Genomic DNA, 20,810 nt, shown 5'->3' with positions numbered 1-20,810 from the left:
TTGAGCTTACAAGGTTGGACCTCCATGATAGACGGACAGATATATAAATAATTCATTTCTCTCCTTCTACAATAATTTTACACTTAAGTACGATGTTTAGGGGCAGTTTTTCAATTTTCTGGCCGGCCGCGGTGGTCTCGCGGTTAAGGAGCTCAGTCCGGAACCGCGTGACTGCTACGGTCGCAGGTTAGAATCCTGCCTCGGGCATGGATGTGTGTGATGTCCTTAGGTTAGTTAGGTTTAAGTAGTTCTAAGTTCTAGGGGACTGATGACCACAGATGTTAAGTCCCATAGTGCTCAGAGCCATTTGAACCATTTCAATTTTCTAGGCGCAGCGATGGAGGAGAATGTAGATCTAGATGTACTGCTAAGAGTCAACACGCCAACAGACGATAACGTGAGATCCATATTAAAGTCCAGACACTGATGAATTTCTACATGAGTACCAGAAATTACCGCATGTGGTCCTTGTTTACAAAATCATTACACACACAAGAGACTTATCAGTATCGTTTCTTCTTCTTCCTAGAACGAATTCTGGGACTGCCTAGAGACAGGTTTGTGGCAGTAATACTGCACCTCAATGCGTTCGCCAGGACCGTCAACGCCACACCTGGGTGGGTCAGTGTCAGACCCAAGTCTTACGGTACTGAGTATGGACTTATGAACGACACACTCCCCGCATGCAGCCCCATAGATACTGTTCTGCCGTAACCAAAAGCGACAGAATGAAGATGCGGAAGGAAAGACCAGAGAAGGCGGTGAGGAAACGTCGACCAGTGGTGCATGGAACTGGACCGCGCTGCGCCAAGAAATGAAGATAAGCGGCCCTTCTGCCAGCCTCGGCAGCTCATATCGGCTCAGTATACGGACTGTAATCAGTGACATCTGTCAACTTGTCTCAACATTTCACATATCACTAGACTAGGAATTATATTGCATGTTGCCACCCCTTTGCGACAACATTTTATAGACACAATCTGATTTATAGAAATAAAACTACAAATGTTATTTTCTTGACTTGTTATATAGCATTCAGAGAACGCAGCATCATTTAGGTGCCCAATAAGTGACGAGTGGCACAAGATCCAAGAGATACCACACTCCCAGCATCTGACCTTTTAAATGGCACACTCTTCGGCGATACCTCCATCTAGCCTGGGACTACAAAAACTGGCTAGCAGCACCTCCCTTGCCCATCTTACTTGTTTAGAATAGCGCCATGTCAGTCGACCATCAGTTTTAACTACTCAATGGTTGCATGTGCATCTAGGGATTAGATCTCATATGCTCACATGCATCACTCTACGGGAGTTACCCAGACTCAACCGTTTACCTCAACGTTAGACTACCCATTCCGGAAAAGGAGTTCCACAAAATGGTCTATGATTGATGGTATCCCGCCATTAAGTATTCTGTAGTACCGTGCTGCGAAAAACATAACTGCAGAAGAAGGTGGTAATGGTTGTTGTTGGTGTTGTTGTTGTTGTTGTGGTCTTCAGTCCTGAGACTGGTTTGATGCAGCTCTCCATGCTACTCTATCCTGTGCAAGCTTCTTCATCGCCCAGTACCTACTGCAACCTACATCCTTCTGAATCTGCTTACTGTATTCATCTCTTGGTCTCCCTCTACGACTTTACCCTCCACGCTGCCCTCCAATACTAAATTGGTGATCCCTTGATGCCTCAGAACATGTCCTACCAACCGATCCCTTCTTCTGGTCAAGTTGTGCCACAAACGTCTCTTCTCCCCAATCCTATTTAAAACTTCCTCATTAGTTATGCGATCTACGAATCTAATCTTCAGCATGCTTCTGTAGTACCACATTTCGAAAGCTTCTATTCTCTTCTTGTCCAAACTATTTATCGTCCATGTTTCACTTCCATACATGGCTACACTCCATACAAATACTTTCAGAAAAGACTTCCTGACACTTAAATCAATACTCGATGTTAACAAATTTCTCTTCTTCAGAAAAGCTTTCCTTCCCATTGCCAGTCTACATTTTATATCCTCTCTACTTCGACCATCATCAGTTATTTTGCTCCCCAAATAACAAAATTCCTTTACTACTTTATGTGTCTCATTTCCTAATCTATTCCGCTCAGCATCACCCGACTTAATTCGACTACATTCCATTATCCTCGTTTTGCTTTTGTTGATGTTCATCTTATATACTCCTCTCAAGACACTGTCCATTCCATTCAACAGCTCTTCCAAGTCCTTTGCTGTCTCTGACACAATTACAATTTCATCGGCGAACCTCAAAGTTTTTATTTCTTCTCCATGGATTTTAATACCTACTCCGAATTTTTCTTTTGTTTCCTTTACTGCTTGCTCATTATACAGATTGAATAACATTGGTGAGAGGCTACAACCCTGTCTTACTCCCTTCCCAACCACTGCTTCCCTTTCATGTCCCTCGACTCTTACAACTGCCCTCTGGTTTCTGTACAAATTGGAAATAGCCTTTCGCTCCCTGTATTTTATCACTGCCACCTTTAGAATTTGAAAGAGAGTATTCCAGTCATCATTGTCAAAAGCTTTCTCTAAGTCTACAAATGCTAGAAACGTAAGTTTGCCTTTCCTTAATCTTTCTTCAAAGATAAGTTGTAAGGTCAGTATTGCCTCACGTGTTCCAGTATTTCTACGGAATCCAAACAGATCTTCCCCGAGGTCGGCTTCTACCAGTTTTTCCATTGGTCTGGAGAGAATTCGTGTTTGTATTTGGCAGCTTTGGCTTATTAAACTGATTGTTCGGTAATTTTCACATCTGTCAACACCTGCTTTCTTTGGGATTTGAATTATTATATTCTTCTTGAAGTCTGAGGGTATTTCGCTTGTTTCATACATCTTGCTCACCAGCTGGTAGAGTTTTGTCAGGACTGGCTCTCCCAAGGCCGTCAGTAGTTCCAATGGAATGTTGTCTACTCCGGGGGCCTTGTTTCGACTCAGGTCTTTCAGTGTTGGTAGTAATGGTGTGGACGATAAATCCATTATCTACAGTATATTATGGATGAAAATAGCGTGATATTATGGTGTGACTCAATTGCTAAATGGTCCAGTAACTTTATCTTGAGTGTCTTACTGGATCAGTTTTCCAAAATGCAGGAACGAGGGCCAGGTAAGGTTCTCAGCCGCATTCTCTACTTGCACATCGAATCACATGTCAGTGAGCCTATAAATGGGGGTCTAGCTACATCACGCTTCGAAGGGATATTAATGACCAATGCTGTACTATTATCTAAAATTCCGAAGATGAATTTTGCTTCCCATGGTCAATACTACACTATTGGCCATTAAAATTGCTGCACCACGAAGATGACGTGCTACAGACGCGAAATTTAACTGACAGGAAGAAGATGCTGTGATATGCAAATGATTAGCTTTTCAGAGCATTCACACAAGGTTGGCGCCGGTGGCGACACCTACAACGTGTTGACATGAGGAAACCTTCCAACCGATTTCTCATGCACAAACAGCAGTTGACCGGCGTCGCCTGGTGAAACGTTGTTGTGAAGCCTCGTGTAAGGAGGAGAAATGCGTACCATCACGTTTCCGACTTTGATAAAGGTCGGATTGTAGCCTATCACGATTGCGGTTTATCGTATCGTGACATTACTGCCCGCGTTGGTCGAGATCCAATGACTGTTAGCAGAATATGGAATCGGTGGGTTGAGGAGGGTAATACGGAACGGCGTGCTGGATCCCAACGGCCTCGTATCACTAGCAGTCCAGATGCCAGGCATCTTATCCGCATGGCTGTAACGGATCGTGCAGCCACGTCTCGATCCCTGAGTCAACATATGGGGACGTTGACAAGAGAACAACCATCTTGACGAACAGTTCGACGAAGTTTGCAGCAGCATGGACTATCCACTCGGAGACCATGACTGCGGTTACCCTTGACGCTGCATCACACACAGGAGCGCCTGCGATGGTGTACTCAACGACGAACCCGGGTGCACGAATGGCAAAAAGTCATTTTTTCGGATCAATTCAGGATCTGTTTACAGCATCATGATGGTAGCATCCGTGTTTGGCTACATCGCGGTGAACGTACACTGGAATCGTGTATTCGTCATCGTCATACTGGCGTATCACCCGGCGTAATGTTATGGGTGCCATTGGTTACCCGTCTCACTCACCTCTTGTTCGCATTGACGGCACTTCTGAACACTGGACATTACATTTCATTTGTGTTACGACCAGTGGCTCTACCCTTCAATCGATCCCTGCGAAACCCTACATTTCAGCAGCATAATGCACGACCCCATGTTGCAGGTACTGTAGGGGCCTTTTTGGATAAAGGAAGTTTTCGACTGCTTCCCTGGCCAGCACATTCTCCAGATCTCTCACCAACTGAAAACGTCTGGTACTCTTGATGAACTGTGGTATCGTGATGAACTGTGGTATCGTGTTGAAGCTCCATGGCAGCTGTACCTGTACACGCAATCCAAGCTCTGCTTGACTGAATGCCCGAGAGTATCAAGGCTGTTATTACGGCCAGAGGTGATTGTTCTGGATACTGATTTCTCCGGATCTATGCACCCAAATTGCGTGTTAGTGTAATCACCTTTCAGTTCTAATATAATATATTTGTCCAATGAATACCCGTTTATCATCTGCATTTCTTCTTGGTGTAACAATTTAATTTGATTCCCTTTATTTCATTATGATTATCGTTTTTCCCTATGTAGTCTGCATCAAGAAAATATTTTTGCACTCGGAGGAGAAATATGGTGATTGAAACTTGGAGGGAAGGTTTCACCGCAACAAAAAATCGCCTTTGTTTGAGTGATGTCCACCACAAATCCTGTATCATGCCTGACCCTTTCTTCCTTATTTCTCGATAATACAAAATATGCTGCTCTTCTTTGAACTATATGGTATGGATCCCACACCGCGCAGAAGTACTCCTAAAGAGGACGGACAAGCATAGCTCTCTTTAGTAGCTCTGTTGCGTCCTCTAACTAGTGTTCTGCCAATAAAACGCAGTCTTTGTTTCGCCTTTCCCACAATATTTTCTACGTATTCTTCCCAATTTCAGTTATTCGTAAATTCAATTCCTAGATATTAAGCTTAAATTACAGTCTTTAGATTTGACTAATTTATCGTGTAACCGAAGTTTAACGGATTCCTTTTAGCAGGCATGTGGATGACCACACACTTTTCATTATTTAGGATCAATTTCCAATTTTCACACCATATAGGTATCTTTTCTAGGTCTTTTTGGAATTTGTTTTGACCTTCTGATGACGTTACTAGATGCTAGCCGACAGCGTCATCTGTAAACAACCTAAGACGGCTGCTCTGATTGTCTCCTAAACTCTTTATTTAGATAACAAACAGCAAAGAGCCTATAACACTACGTTGGGAAATGCCAGAAATCACTTCTGTTTTAATCGATGACTTTCCGTCAATTACTAGGAACTGTGAACTCTCTGAAAGAAAATTACGAATGCAGTTACATAACTGAGACGATATTCCATATGCACGCAGTTTGACTAAAAGCCGCTTGTAAGTTACAGTATCAAAATCCATCCGGAAATCTAGAAATACGGAATCAATTTGAAATAGCTTGTCATCAGCAGTCAACAATTCGTGCGAGTAAAGATTGTTTCGTTTCACAAGTACAACGTTTTCTAAACCCATATTGACTGTGTGTCAATAGACCGTTCTCTTCGAAGTAATTCATAATATTTGAACGCAATATATGTTCCTAAATCCTGCTGCACATCGACATCAATGATATGGGTCTGTAATGTAGTGTATTACTCCTACTACCTTTCTTGAATATTGGTGTGACCTGTGCAGATTTCCAGTCTTTGGGTACGTATCTGTCGTCGAGCGAGCAACTGTATATGGTTTTAAATTACGGAGCTATTGCATCAGCATACTCTGAGAGAAACCTAATTGGTATACGGTCTGAGCCGGAATACTTGTTCCTATTAAGTGATTTATGTTGCTTCACTAGTCTTAGGAAATTTTTTCTTCTAAGTTACTCATGTTAGAAACTGTTCTTGATTCGAATTGATTCTTTGGTGAAGAAATTTCGGAAGGCTGTGCGTAGTAACTCTGCTTTAACATCACTGTCATCGACACTGCATGACACAGCCATATTCACTTCAGAAACGTGCTGAGACAATGCACCAAGAGAACATACACCTCAAGACAGCTGCACATCCAGAAGATGCAAAGTTTCAGTTCATGATGAGCAAGAGGTCTTCTCCCCATACGAATATCTGGATTCAATGGAGAGTCTCAACAAAACGACACTGCATGACATAGCCACATTCGACAAAATGTATACACGCAGTGCCTTTACGAATGCAAAGTATCTTGGCAGGAGTTCAGTATCTCTAATTGAGGGGAGTATGCAAAGCTATATGTGGACAAGGATGTACACATGCTTACAGATATTTTCTAGATAATGTATCCATGGCCATATACAAGCTCGATCCTGCATCTATTATACTGTGCCATGGGATGCAGTGTCGAAAACGACACGTTTCAACATCGAAAAACTGACTATTGTCGACATATTGTTCTTTTCCGAACGTGGAATTTTCTGGGAATTTCTACAGTGTGTCCATAGGCACGCCGTGGCAAATAACTTGCGATTTGGTGAGCATTTGTAGGCACCTGATGAAGTGAGTCACATAAAGTACCAGGATGTTAATAACTCATATGGGCTTGCCATGCAACAATCTTTGCCTTTTGGAGAGTTCCGGTGCATGCCAAATAGGGAATTCGTTAGGAGTACAAAATTGTTATGGCGTTCGTGGCCACTTGTTGATAAACTGCCTATTCTCGTGGTGGTGAACCGGCAATGGAGGGTGAAGCTTTGACAATGCCAGCCACTCGTGCTGGCGAAACGTCAGAAAAATCATTAGATGAACGTCGGCCGAAGAACCCGAGACAGAAGCCCATAGGCAGTTTGTCGTTAGGATTAGATAAATTCACCGATATGGCAGCGAAATCTGGTGCAGCATCTGTCCTGGAAGCAGACCTAGCCTATCCTAATAGTTTACATGACATACACAATGATACACTGTCCCAAAACGGCCTTGCTGTGCTGGTACTGCGAACGGCTGAAGGCAAGGAGAAACTACGGCCGTAATTTTTCCCGAGGTCATGCAGCTTTACTGTATGGTTAAATGATGATGGCGTCCTCTTGGGTAAAATATTCCGGAGGTAAAATAGTCCCCCATTCGGAACTCCGGGCGGGGACTACTCAAGAGGATGTCGTTATCAGGAGAATGAAAACTGGCATTCTACGGATCGGAGCGTGGAATGTCAGATCACTTAATCGGGCAGATAGGTTAGAAAATTTAAAAAGGGAAATGGATAGGTTAAAGTTAGATATAGTGGGAATTAGTGAAGTTCGGTGGTAGGAGGAAGAAGACTTCTGGTCAGGTGACTACAGGGTTATAAACACAAAATGAAATAGGGGTAATGAAGGAGTAGGTTTAATAATGAATAGGAAAATAGGAATGCGGATAAGCTACTACAAACAGCATAGTAAACTTCTTATTGTGGCCAAGATAGATACGAAGCCCACACCTACTACAGTAGTACAAGTTTATATGCCAACTATCTCTGCAGATGACGAAGAAATTGAGGAAATGTATGATGAAATAAAAGAAATTATTGAGATAGTGAAGGGTGAAGAAAATTTAATAGCCATGGGTGACTGGAATTCGGTAGCAGGAAAAGGGAAACAAGGAAACGTAGTAGGTGAATATGGATTGGGGCTAAGAAATGAAAAAGGAAGCCGCCTCGTAGAATTTTGCACAGAGCACAACCTAATCATAGCTAACACTTGGTTTAAGAATAATGAAAGAAGGTTGTGTACATGGAAGAACCCTGGAGATACTAAAAGGTATCAGATAGATTATATAATGGTAAGACAGAGATTTAGGAACCAGGTTTTAAATTGTAAGACATTTCCAGGGGCAGATGTGGACTCTGACCACAATCTATTGGGTATGACCTGTAGATTAAAACTGAAGAAACTGCAAAAAGGTGGGAATTTAAGGAGATGGGACCTGGACAGACTGAAAGAACCAGAGGTTGTACAGAGTTTCAGAGAGAGCATAAGGGGACAACTGACAGGAATAGGGGAAAGAAATACAGTAGAAGGAGAATGGGTAGCTTTGAGGGATGAAATAGTGGAGGCAGCAGAGGATCAAGTAGGTAAAAAGGCAAGGTCTAGTAGAAATCCTTGGGTAACAGAAGAAATATTGAATTTAATTGATGAAAGGGGAAAATATAAAAATGCAGTAAATGAAGCAGGCGAAAAGGAATACAAATGTCTCAAAAATGAGATCGACAGGAAGTGCAAAATGGCTAAGCAGGGATGGCTAGAGGACAAATGTAAGGATGTAGAGGCTTATCTCACTAGGGGTAAAATACATGCTGCCTACAGGAAAATTAAAGAGACCTTTGGAGAAAAGAGAACCACTTCTATGAATATCAAGAGCTCAGATGGAAACCCAGTTCTAACCAAAGAAGGGAAAGCAGAAAGGTGGAAGCAGTATATATAGGGTCTATACAAGGGCGATGTACTTGAGGACAATATTATGGAAATGGAAGAGGATGTAGATAAAGATGAAATGGGAGATACGATACTGCGTGTAGAGTTTGACAGAGCACTGAAAGACCTGAGTCGAAACAAGGCCCCCGGAGTAGACAACATTCCATTAGAATTACTGATGGCCTTGGGAGAGCCAGTCCTGACAAAACTCTACCGTCTGGTGAGCAAGATGTATGAGACAGGCGAAATACCCTCAGACTTCAAGAAGAATATAATAATTCCAATCTCAAAGAAAGCAGGTGTTGACAGATGTGAAAATTACCGAACTATCAGTTTAATAAGTCACAGCTGCAAAATACTATCACGAATAATATACAGACGAATGGAAAAACTGGTAGAAGCCGACCTCGGGGAAGATCAGTTTGCATTCCGTAGAAATGTTGGAACACGTGAGCCAATACTGACCCTACGACTTATTTTAGAAGAAAGATTAAGGAAAGGCAAACCTACGTTTCTAGCCCTTGTGGACTTAGAGAAAGCTTTTGACAATGTTGATTGGAACACACTCTTTCAAATTCTGAAGGTGGCAGGGGTAAAATACAGGGAGCGAAAGGCTATTTACAATTTGTACAGAAAGCAGATGGCAGTTATAAGAGTCGAGGGACATGAAAGGGAAGCAGTTGTTGGGAAGTTAGTAAGACAGGGCTGTAGTCTCTCCCCGATGTTATTCAATCTGTATAATGAGCAAGCAGTAAAGGAAACAAAAGAAAAATTCGGAGTAGGTATTAAAATCCATGGAGAAGAAATAAAAACTTTTAGGTTCGCCGATGACATTGTAATTGTGTCAGAGACAGCAAATGACTTGGAAGAGCAGTTGAATGGAATGGATAGCGTCTTGAAAGGAGGATATAAGATGAACATCAACAAAAGCAAAACGAGGATAATGGAATGTAGTCGAATTAAGTCTGGTGATGCTGAGGGAAATAGATTAGGAAATGAAACACTTAAAGTAGTAAAGGAGTTTTGCTATTTGGGGAGCAAAATAACTGACGATGGTCGAAGTAGAGAGGATATAATATGTAGACTGGCAATGGGAAGGAAAGCGTTGCTGAAGAAGAGAAATTTGTTAACATCGAGTATAGATTTAAGTTTGAGGAAATCATTACTGAAAGTATTTGTATGGAGTGTAGCCATGTATGGAAGTGAAACATGGACGATAAATAGTTTGGACAAGAAGAGAATAGAAACTTTCGAAATGTGGTGCTACAGAAGAATGTTGAAGATTAGATGGGTAGGTCACATAACTAATGAGGAAGTACTGAATAGGATTGGGGAGAAGAGAAGTTTGTGGCACAACTTGACAAGAAGAAGGGACCGGCTGGTAAGACATGTTCTGAGGCATCAAGGGATCACAAATTTAGTATTGGAGGGCAGCGTGGAAGGTAAAAATCGTAGAGGGAGACCAAGAGATGAATACACTAAGCAGATTCAGAAGGATGTAGGTTGCAGAAGGTACTGGGCGATGGAGAAGCTTGCACAGGATAGAGTAGCATGGAGAGCTGCATCAAACCAGTCTCAGGACTGAAGACCACAACAACAACAACAACAACAACAACAACAATAAACAGAGGGCACTCACAACGTGCGAATATGAAAAAGACTTTTTACATTAAATAATAACGCTATTTTCGGGAAAAGCACTGGAATATCTGTGAAACTACTGCAAGATTAACATAGCATACTGGCTGGATGGGCGTTATGGCCTACATGATTATATCGCCACGCCATATTTTAAATGAGCCACTATCTTCAATCAAGGATTAGTCGTTCTGGAGATGGCTAAGATTTTGGGACGTTCACAAAACCTGTCTGTGTAGATATGTGTATACTAGACCTTTCCAGGTTTCACATGTACCATTTTCATTATGTTTTTTGCGATAACTCATTTTACATATCCAAAGTTTTAACCAATCGAGTAAGTACTCAGTTCTTTGATAGAACGAAACTGGTAATCATACACTGAAATGTAAACTCTAAGACCAACTACAGTCCTTTTAACCTTTTATTCTGAAACACTAAAATTCACTCTGAGTCACAGTTTCGGGCATATACAGTTCCAAATCCGAAGATGAAGTTTTGTCTGTATGCATAAAACTATTCACAGCTATACCAAACAGAATGAGGAATCAGATGCAGCAAAAAGACCAGTAAGAAATAATAAATGTTTAACGCCAAGCTCCAATAGAAATTATGGTCAGTTTCTTGCTAATTTTTAGGCAAAATAGAACTTAGCGATTTCGGTGGTCTACGGGTATGAAACTACAGGGGACAGTAACGCAATACGCTACGCTTTGCCTTATTACAATTAGAATTTAATTTGAGAAAATGAGTGCAGTATTTGTGTTCTGGTATGACATTGTTTCTAATTTACCCAGAAGACACTACTATTGCTGAAAACAATTTTGAATATAGAGGAAAGGTTCCTATTATGGGAGAGTTCCCTAATGTGAAACAGTTAGGTCTGACAAAAGTAAGTGCCCGACTCAGTTGGAACTTAGTTCACACAGCGGCGGGAGTATACGGTATGACAGTAAGAACGTTACAGAGCTGGACACTGTACACAATCCTTGATTGTAGAGGCGTTAAATTTCAAGTTTTTTAATGTATGTGCTTGTAGGGCTTTAATATGTGAAGTTGAGTAGCTGTTGCAACAATATTCGTATGATTACATTCTTCACAGAACATAGAGGTTGGGTCACTGCAAACCGAGCAGTGTAACTATGTGGCTATGTTTAGAGCGTAAGAGGTTTGTTCTTAATATACGATAGTTTGAGTAGCCTAATAGGTGCAGTATCTCATATTAGGAGACGCTATCTCGTAATAGGACAACTTCAACTTGTCACCTTAGTAGCTGGATTCATACTCAAATTTTTGATAAGCGGTTCGACAATATAGTGAACTTTGTGAAGCCATCTGGTAGTGATCCTGTGTTGCTAATATTTGATAGGCATCATATAACATTTCTTTAACAGACAAAGCAAGAGAAAACCACGTCCACATCATCTGTTTATAGCCCCATTCCACGCATAAAATGCAATCTCCTCTGTGGAATTAATGACACCGTTTAAAACGCACCATCCCCAAGAAATAGAAATCTGGTGGGAAAATATCCCACGTCAAGTAGTACCTTCATTTTTATTACCAGAAAACTTGGAACGGCCAACTTCGAAGCAGGAAAAATGCATTATGATACGAACGGCCTGTAGGAAAAGGGACTCTTCCAATGTAACAGGCATGTACGTAGAGACAACGACTTTGAAATACAACAGGAGTTTGACGTACAAGATGCAGATTTTGTGTGTCCTGACTGCACTTCGGTTGCACAATAAACGCAGAAAATGCTGGAGAGGCAATAAGAACGAGAGTATTATTGGTTTAGCGTTTGCCTATTCTTGTATTGGTCGATACCAAGCGTTTTCTCTGATTGTCTCATATTAGGACGCCGTTTCCATTTCGATTTAAATGGACTTCTTTGTGATTTTCTTCACATTGGCATGTATCACGTTTTAAGTGGAACGAATTCAATAAAAAAATATGAAGTGCAATGGCTTCTCATAGATTACATTTTCACTGAATTTGGGTGCATAGATCCTGAGAAATCAGTACCCAGGACAACCACCTCTGGCCGTAATAACGGCCTTGATACACCAGTTGCTCGGCCACCATTGACCAGACGTTTTCAATTGGTGGGAGATCTGGAGAATGTGCTGGCTAGTGCAGCTGTCTAACATTGTCTGTATCCAGAAAGGCCCGTACAAGACCTGCAACAATAGTGTAGTCTCGATTGCAGCACCTGGCACTAATCACACAGGACCGAAGTGACGCGTGCTGGAAAAGCGAGTCGCGCAACTGACAGCAGTTTCAGTTTGCTTCAGGAATAGCTTTCAGCTGTCACCGATTAAGGACGCCTTGCGTATCGGCAGAAAAGGGAAAGCCGGCTGCTTTCCTGCCATACTATACAGCAACGAGAAGCAACGTATGCTACGTAGATGTGGACTGAGGCCTATGTTCTTGCTGCCCCCAAAATATGAGATATTCTGCGACCCGTTAATGAACCTCTTCATGTGTCCGGTGTGTGTGTGTGTAGGTCAAAATATTATCAGATGGTTCAAATGGCTCTGAGCACTATGGGACGTAACATCTATGGGCATCAGTCCCCTAGAACTTAGAACTACTTAAACCTACCTAACCTAAGGAAATCACACAACACCCAGCCATCACGAGGCGGAGAAAATCCCTGACCCCGCCGGGAATCGAACCCGGGAACCCGGGCGTGGGAAGCGAGAACGCTACCGCACGACCACGAGATGAGGAGTGTTGTACTGAGCATAAAGACATATTAAACCGAGGAAGCTTGAAAAGTCTACCACAGCTGATTACTGCCTGGAAAATAGACCCAAAATACTGTTTGAAAAGACGAGTGTCTTATCTTATGCCTCAATATATAGGAATTCTGTTATAAAGAAGGCAGCCGATATTTGAATAAATATCAACAATTTTAACAGTGGCCAGAATACACATTTAGTAATGCAAGCTGATGGGTTTCGGACATCGAAAGAAAGCAAAGCCAGATAACTAGCGCCTGTAGGGCGGGAGCAGTAGTTTCAAACGTGGAACCAGCACCTCGCTGCACGTGACATTGTTGGAGCTGTCGTGAGCTGCGCAACTTGCCTTCTGAGTACGAGTCATTTCAGCTCTCTGTGACGTGCCAGATGTTGCAATCGTGCAATTGTATGCAGGGCGTGCCGCTGCGAAAGACTCCGAGGGCACGAAGTCGCTTACGCTAGTGGATTTCCCCATATCATCGCTCGAATGAGTCCTCATGCGTCTCTGCTTCTCACTTTCTTACCGCGTCAACTACCCACAACACCATCAGGCGGTACTCAATCTGTTGACAGGCAGCGGTCATGATGTTTTGGATCATCTGTGTATGTGCAGTGTGCTTCTTTCTCAAAACATGACTAATGTGGTGCATCCAGCTTAAGTCTCTCCCCATCAATGCCATTAAATGTTTGTTTGTTTGACTTTATGCCTGTGATTGAAATCCGAGTAACGTAAAAGTGAATATCCACGGAGTGGTGAAGCAACTTAATAAAACCAAGTCTTCTGTTCCTGACTGTATACCAGTTAGGTTGCTTTCCTAGTATGCTGATGCATTAGCTCCATACTTAACAATCATATACAACAGTTCGCTCGACAAAGATCCGTACCCAAAGACTGGAAAGTTGCACAGGTCACATCAATATTCAAGAAAGGTAGTAGGAGTAATCCACTAAATTACAGCCCATATCGTTAACGTCGATATGCAGCAGGATTTTATAACATATATTGTGTTCGAACATTATGAATTACCTCGAAGGAAACGGTCTATTGACACACAGCCAACATGGGTTTAGAAAACATCGTTCCTGTGAAACACAACTATCTCTTTATTCACATGAAGTGCTGAGTGCTATTGTTAAGGGATTTCAGATCGATTCCGCATTCATGGATTCCCGGAAGGCTTTTGACACTGTACCTCAAAAGCGGCTCGTAGTGAAATTGTGTGCTTATGGAATATCATCTCAGTTATGTGACTGGATTTGCGATTTCCTGTCAGAGAGGTCACAGTTCGTAGTAATTGACGGAAAGTCATCGAGTAAAACAGAAGTGATCTGAGGCGTTCCCCAAGGTAGTGTTGAACGCCCTTTGCTGTTCCTTATCTGTACAAACAATTTGGGAGACAATCTGAGTAGCCGTCTTCGGTTGTTTGCAGATGACGCTGTCGTTTATCGACTAATACAGTCATCAGAAGGTCAAAACAATCTGAAAACGATTTAGAAAAATTGGCAGCTGACCCTAAATAACGAAAAGTATGAGGTCATCCACATGAGTGCTAAAAGGAACTGGTTAACCTTCGGCTGCACGATAAATCAGTCTAATCTAAGAGCCGTAAATTCAACTAAATACCTAGGAATTACAGTTACGAACTACTTAAATTGGAAAGAACACATAGAAATTGTTGTGAGGAAGGCTAACCAAAGACCGTGTTTTATTGGCAGGACACAGACATACTAAGGAGACTGCCTACACTACGCTTGTCTGTTTTCTTTTGGAATACTGCTGCGCTGTGTACGATCCTTACCAGATAGGACTGACGGCGTACATCGAAAAAGTTCGAAGAAAGGCAGCACGTTTTGTATTATCGCGAAATATGGGAGAGAGTGTCACAGAAATGATACAGTATTTGGGCTGGAAATCATTAAAAGAAAGGCGTTTTTCGGCGCTACGGAAACTTCTGACGAAATTCCAATCACCAGCTTTCTCCTCCGAATGTGAAAATATTTTGTTGACACCGACCTACATAGGAAGGAAAGATCACGACGATGAAATAAGGGAAATCAAAGCTCTTACGGAAAGATATAGGTGTTCATTCTTTCCGGGCGCTATACAAAACTGGAATAATAGAGAATTGTGAAGGTGGGTGGTTGGATGAACCCTCTGCCAGGCACTTAAATGTGATTTGCAGAATATCCATGTAGATGCAGATGTAGATCTAAAATATAAGATCCTTTTTTATGCTTATTGCGCTACTTTTGGTTATGTTGAAGTTTAGCTTTCATTCTGTGCGTCAGGCCTAGGTCACCTTCAGGGAAGATGTGATTTGGCCACAACTTTCTAATGTAACCTTACTTTATACAACTTTACGCGAAGAGGCTCAGGAAGTTACCAGGTATTGTATATATAATGCGTAGTAATGCTACTCTCATACTTCCCCGAGGACCTGCACGTTGTACTTCCGCTCTCTGCGGCGCGTTTCCTCTGAGAACAATGCACCAGCTTCTGGCTACCAAAAAATCTTCAGTCCAGTATCATAACTATCCTTGTATTCGGTATGCATGTGTATTGTTTTCAAGGTGTCACTCAGAAATCGTATCAGATATTTCACAGAGCTCCAGAATCACAGCATAAACTTGGCTTCAGCTGTTTACAACCTCCTTGATCTCACGAAGGAAAAAATTGGTGTAGAGGTTCACAAATCGGTGTTTCTGGATTTGTACTTAATCTTCAGTTGAAGTTGCTCCTTGTTGTAAATCCTGAGTTCCGTTAATCTGTCTTCCAACACTTATTAATATCCTCAACTATCAGTGAATTTTTGTAAACTTAGGAGCTGCTCCAGAGATCTCCGATAAACCTTACTAAGTGACATTCCAGTTCCAGCTTTTTGCATAATCTAAAAGAATTTGACATCCCCTTCCTCTCAAACGGCCTTCACATTCAGGGGCTTCTCTAAATCCTTCTCGAATTCACATAATGATCCTTTACATACACGAAGACACTTCAGAAAGTAAATTACGTAAGTCGCTGTCGTCCCAAGCTAAGACCAACACGAAAGAAGAGCGGCAGTATTGTCAGAAGAGAATTCATGACGCGGACCTCCTGTAGTTACAGTTCTGCTGCGTTCAAATAACAGGTACATCACACAGTGCGAGATAAATGGAGCGTTAACTGCCCATCACGAAATTCTAGTATACAGTCCTAATGCAATGCTGCGTACAACCACAGCGAAACGCTGCCAACATTTTGATCAAGGCCGGGCGGAAGCAAGTGGTTTTTGTTGGGAAGGCGGGAGGGAAAATGTGATTTCCATCTTTTCGGCAAGCTGAAAAAGATCTGTGGGGAAAGAGATGGGGATGTTCACACAGCGGTTCTCGAGTGGTTCCCTGGCCGAGTAGCGGATTTCTGTCGTCGAGGAACTGAACGAGAGGTAGGACGTTCAAAAATGGGTAAAATGGCACTAAGCACTATGGGACTTAACATCTGAGGTCATCAGTCCCCTAGACTTAGAACTACATAAACCAAAGTAAACTAAGGAGGCAGGATTCAGCCTGCGTCTGTAGCAGCTGCGCGGTTCCGGACTGAAGCGTCTAGAACCGCTCGGCCGTTGTTTACATATACTTGGTGATTTTGCTGAAAAAATTGCACTTTCAAGTGTACTGCAGCGCTCAATAATGTGTATTTTCAGCGCACGTGAGACGATCGAAACGCGAAAATGTAGTGAGATTATCTTCATAGAAACAGTTTGAATTTCTTCATCACGGTGGACACTGTGTGGCTCTATTTCCTGTACATTATCACACAGTGTCACCATGAACGCTAACAGACCGATTCTACTAACTTTTAATTAGTAAACCTCTAAGAATAATTTTTGCTAAAATTTTCCCCCGACGTTTTTGTTCTATTTTAACTCAAATTTCGGAAAGTACTCCGCCTACAATAGTGGTACTGAATTTATTTATTTTAACATCCCAAAAATAATTCTAATGTAAGTATTTGTTTCTCAAGGAGCAATCCTGCGTTTCTTCTATAAGCTTAATTCGTTAGTAATGTTCATAAATCGTAAGAGGTCTTATGATCAGCGAAGACTCTTATACGAGAAAATTATACTGGTGTAGCTCTGTAGATTATATCTACAAATATTTCCATAACTGAGCCTATTCACAACCGGATTCTTGGAGAAAAAATGTTCAAATGTGTGTGAAATCTTATAAGACTTAACTGCTAAGGTCACCAGTCCCTAATCTTACATACTACTTAACCCAAATTATCCTAAGGACAAACACACACACCCCTGCCCGAGGGAGGACTCGAACCTCCGCCGGGACCAGCCGCACAGTCCAGGACTGCAGCCCCTGACCGCTCGGCTAACCCCGCGCGGCGATTCTTGGAGAAAATGACCACAAAACATAGTCATTCAGCTGTAATGAAATTGAAGTACTTGGGATATAACAGTAGCAACTCTTTAAGTGGAGCCGCGGTCTGATATCTTCCCACAGCGTACAAATTCCGTGTACTTTCTGCTTGTTAAGTGAAAGGAAATACTATAACCCAGTGTTTAAAAAGATTCGTACGATTGTATTGTGTGACGTGGTTGGATGCGGTCATGGCGGTGATGATCACGGCGAGACTGCTTCACAGTAAGTTAAGATTCTTAAGCACAGCAAAAGAGTAGAGAATATTGTCACACTTCCCGAGCACCTCACGATCCACTGGTAAGTTGGGTAAAACGAAGCACAGGCATGAAATTTCAATAAAACATGGATAGCAGTCAGTTAACATCTACTCCAATTTCGACACGTAAAAACAAATGACAAACATTAGAGCTGATGATAGAAGCTTTACACGGAGGAAGTCAACTATACGTGATACGCTAGAATTTAAAATTAACTCACTATGATTTTCAATTACAAGACGACGATATTGTAACACTTTATGTAATGTCATAACGAAATTAGAGGAAAATTGTAGAATTTGTAACAGCGAAGAGCAGAAATATCGATCGGAAAACTGAGATGAACGATTGGTTGCGTGTATTGGTATCTGAAGCGTGCATTTCATTTGAATTAATACAGTTTGGCAAGACAAGAGCGATGAAATATCGAGTGATGAAGCTTTGAAGCTAGAACCGCAAACACAAATACCTTGAAGCAGTCGCCGTGCTGAGGTATCGCCTGATGAGTTGACCGTTGACAACAGGGAGAACACGCGGCGACTCTCCTCTGACACCTGCCCACCGATAGCAGATAACACTCTTATCAGAATCGCTCTCCTGTTTCCACGACACGTAATCTATGAGTGCAGTCCTTATCTTGGTCCAGCAAAAGACGGGCAGGAAATTGACGCACGCTGATACCACTGCCAACTAATGCGCTTCCTTCGCGCAGGTCACGTTCCGTGCTAATGCGGAACATTGCTTATAGAGAGGGGAAAGATTTTTCGTGACAAAGCAGAGCACCATAATCACAATTCACTAATAAAAAGTATCGTCGTGTTATATCGTTAAAGTCGATATCCAAAAGGATTTTTGAACATATATTGTGTTCGAACATTATGAATTACCCCGAAGGAAACGGTCTATTGACACACAGTCAACATGGGTTTAGAAAACATCGTTCCTGTGAAACACAACTAACTCTTTATTCACATGAAGTGCTGAGTGCCGTTGACAAGGGATTTTAGATCGATTGCGTATTCTTGGAGTTTCGGAAGGCTTTCGACACTGTACCTCACAAGCGGCTCGTAGTGAAATTGCGTGCTTACGGAATATCGTCTCCGGTATGTGGCTGGATTAGCGATTCCATGTCAGGGAGGAGACAGTTCGTAGTAACTGACGGAAAGTCATCGAGTAAAACCGAAGAGAAATCAGGCGTTCCCCAAGGTAGTGTTAGAGGCCCTTCGCTGTTCCTTTTCTGTATAAACGATTTGGGAGACAATCTGAGCAGCCGTCTCCGGTTGTTTGCAGATGACGCTGTCGTTTATCGACTAATAAACTCATCAGAACATCAAAACAAACTGCTAAACGATCTAGAAAAAAATCTGCGTCGTACGAAAAGTGGCAGTTGACACTAAATAGTGAAAAGTGTGAGGTCATCCACATAACTGCGAAAAGGAACTCAAACTTCGGTTACACGATAAATCAGTCTGATCTAAAAGGCGTAAATTCAACTCAATACCTAGGTATTACAATTACGAACAACTTAACTGGAAGGTTCAAATGGTCCAAATGCCTCTGAGCACTACGGGACTTAACTTCTGAGGTCATCAGCCCCTAGAACTTAGGACTACTTAAACCTAACCAACCTAAGGACATCACACACACCAATGCCGGAGGCAGGATTCGAACCTGCGACCGTAGCGGTCGTGCTGCTCCAGATTGTAGCGCCTAGAACCGCTCGGCCACACCAGCCGGCAAATTGTAAGGAACACATAGAAAATATTGTGGGGAAGGCTAACCAAAGTCTGCGTTTTATTGGCAGTACACTTAGAAAATGTAACAGACCTACTAAGGAGACTGCCAACTCTACGCTTGTCCGTCCTCTTTTAGAATACTGCTGCGCGGTGTGGGATTCTTACCAGGTAGGACTGACGGAGTACATCAAAAAAGTTCAAAGAAAGGCAGCACGTTTTGTATTATAGGGAAATGTGGGAGAGAGTGTCACAGAAATGATACAGGATTTGGGGTTGACATCATTAAAAGAAAGGCGTTTATCGTTGCGACAGAATCTTCTCACGAAATTCCAACCACCACCTATCTCCTCCGAATGCGAAAATACTTTGTTGACACCGACCTACATAGGCAGGAACGATTACCACGATAAAATAAGGGAGATCAGAGCTCGTACGGAAAGATATAGGTGTTCATTCCTTCCGCGCGCTATACGAGACTGGAATAATAGAGAATTGTGAAGGTGGTTCCATGAACCCTTGCCAGGCGTTTAAATGTGATTTGCAGAGTATCCATGTAAATGTATATTGTGACCAACAGTATGTCCTGTAGGCAGCACCGTGAGCAACTGTTCACAAATGTTGCCATTTAGAGCGGTATCATTCTGGATAAACTGGATTCTACACCTTCTGGAGAGCACGTGCCAGAGCATTCATTCAACAAATATAACCACTGACCTAATGTTATAAGCTCCCAGATGGCTTAAATTTTGAGTAAGTGGAAAACAAAAAAGAACCCACACTACTTTTGCAGAATATTTCAAACGCTGCACGAAAAAAATGGAGCTCTAAAGATTTGATTATAGCCCCAAAATAAATAAATACAATTGAACATTTTTGGTTGTTGGCAGGTACATGCCTCCAACATGCGAAATCCCTGGGTCACAGTGGCGTAGTCTGCCGAAACAAATGTACCAGGTACTGCTGAAAAGGAGCATTGGGTGGCTAATCGTTCTCTGCATTAGAATGGGAACAAGCCATGCTGAGCTGATTGAAGTGCTCGGAAACATTGCACAATCATATCACACAGTGGTTAACTAGACTAACAAGTCTAAATGCAATAGAGAGAAGTAGCAGGTTGTGTATCCGTGACGAACCGGAGGTTGTAAGATAAGCGACGACTGGCGCTTGAAGATGGCACGTCACCATTGATGCTATAGTGGAAAAAATTGAAATTAGTCGTGGATCAATGTACAACACATTTCGACATTTTGAACATGACAACGGTCACCATCCGCTCAGTGGTAATTTAGTAGTTGTCAAATGGCTCTGAGCACTATGGGACTTAACATCTATGGTCGTCAGTCCCCTAGAACTTAGAAATACTTAAACTTACCTAACCTAAGGACATCACACAACACCCAGTCATCACGAGGCAGAGAAAATCTCTGACCCCGCCAGGAATCGAACCCGGGAACCCGGGCGTGGGAAGCGGGAACGCTACCGC

General features: G+C 42.2%; 1 protein-coding gene across 1 annotated transcript in view; it reads right to left on the bottom strand.

Moving 5' to 3' along the window:
- Positions 1-18,133, bottom strand: part of LOC126298560 (uncharacterized) — a 62,893-nt gene extending 44,760 nt beyond the window's left edge. The window contains exon 1 of the mRNA XM_049989919.1: positions 18,061-18,133. The gene's annotated coding sequence lies outside the window, so the exon portion shown is untranslated. The remainder of the gene's footprint in view (positions 1-18,060) is intronic.
- Between the last annotated feature and the right edge of the window lie 2,677 nt (positions 18,134-20,810).

Source organism: Schistocerca gregaria, chromosome X (assembly GCF_023897955.1).
Source record: "Schistocerca gregaria isolate iqSchGreg1 chromosome X, iqSchGreg1.2, whole genome shotgun sequence".
Lineage (NCBI taxonomy): Eukaryota > Metazoa > Arthropoda > Insecta > Orthoptera > Acrididae > Schistocerca > Schistocerca gregaria.
The sequence above is the reverse complement of the archived record's forward strand: the minus strand, read 5'-3'. Positions and strand labels throughout refer to the sequence as shown.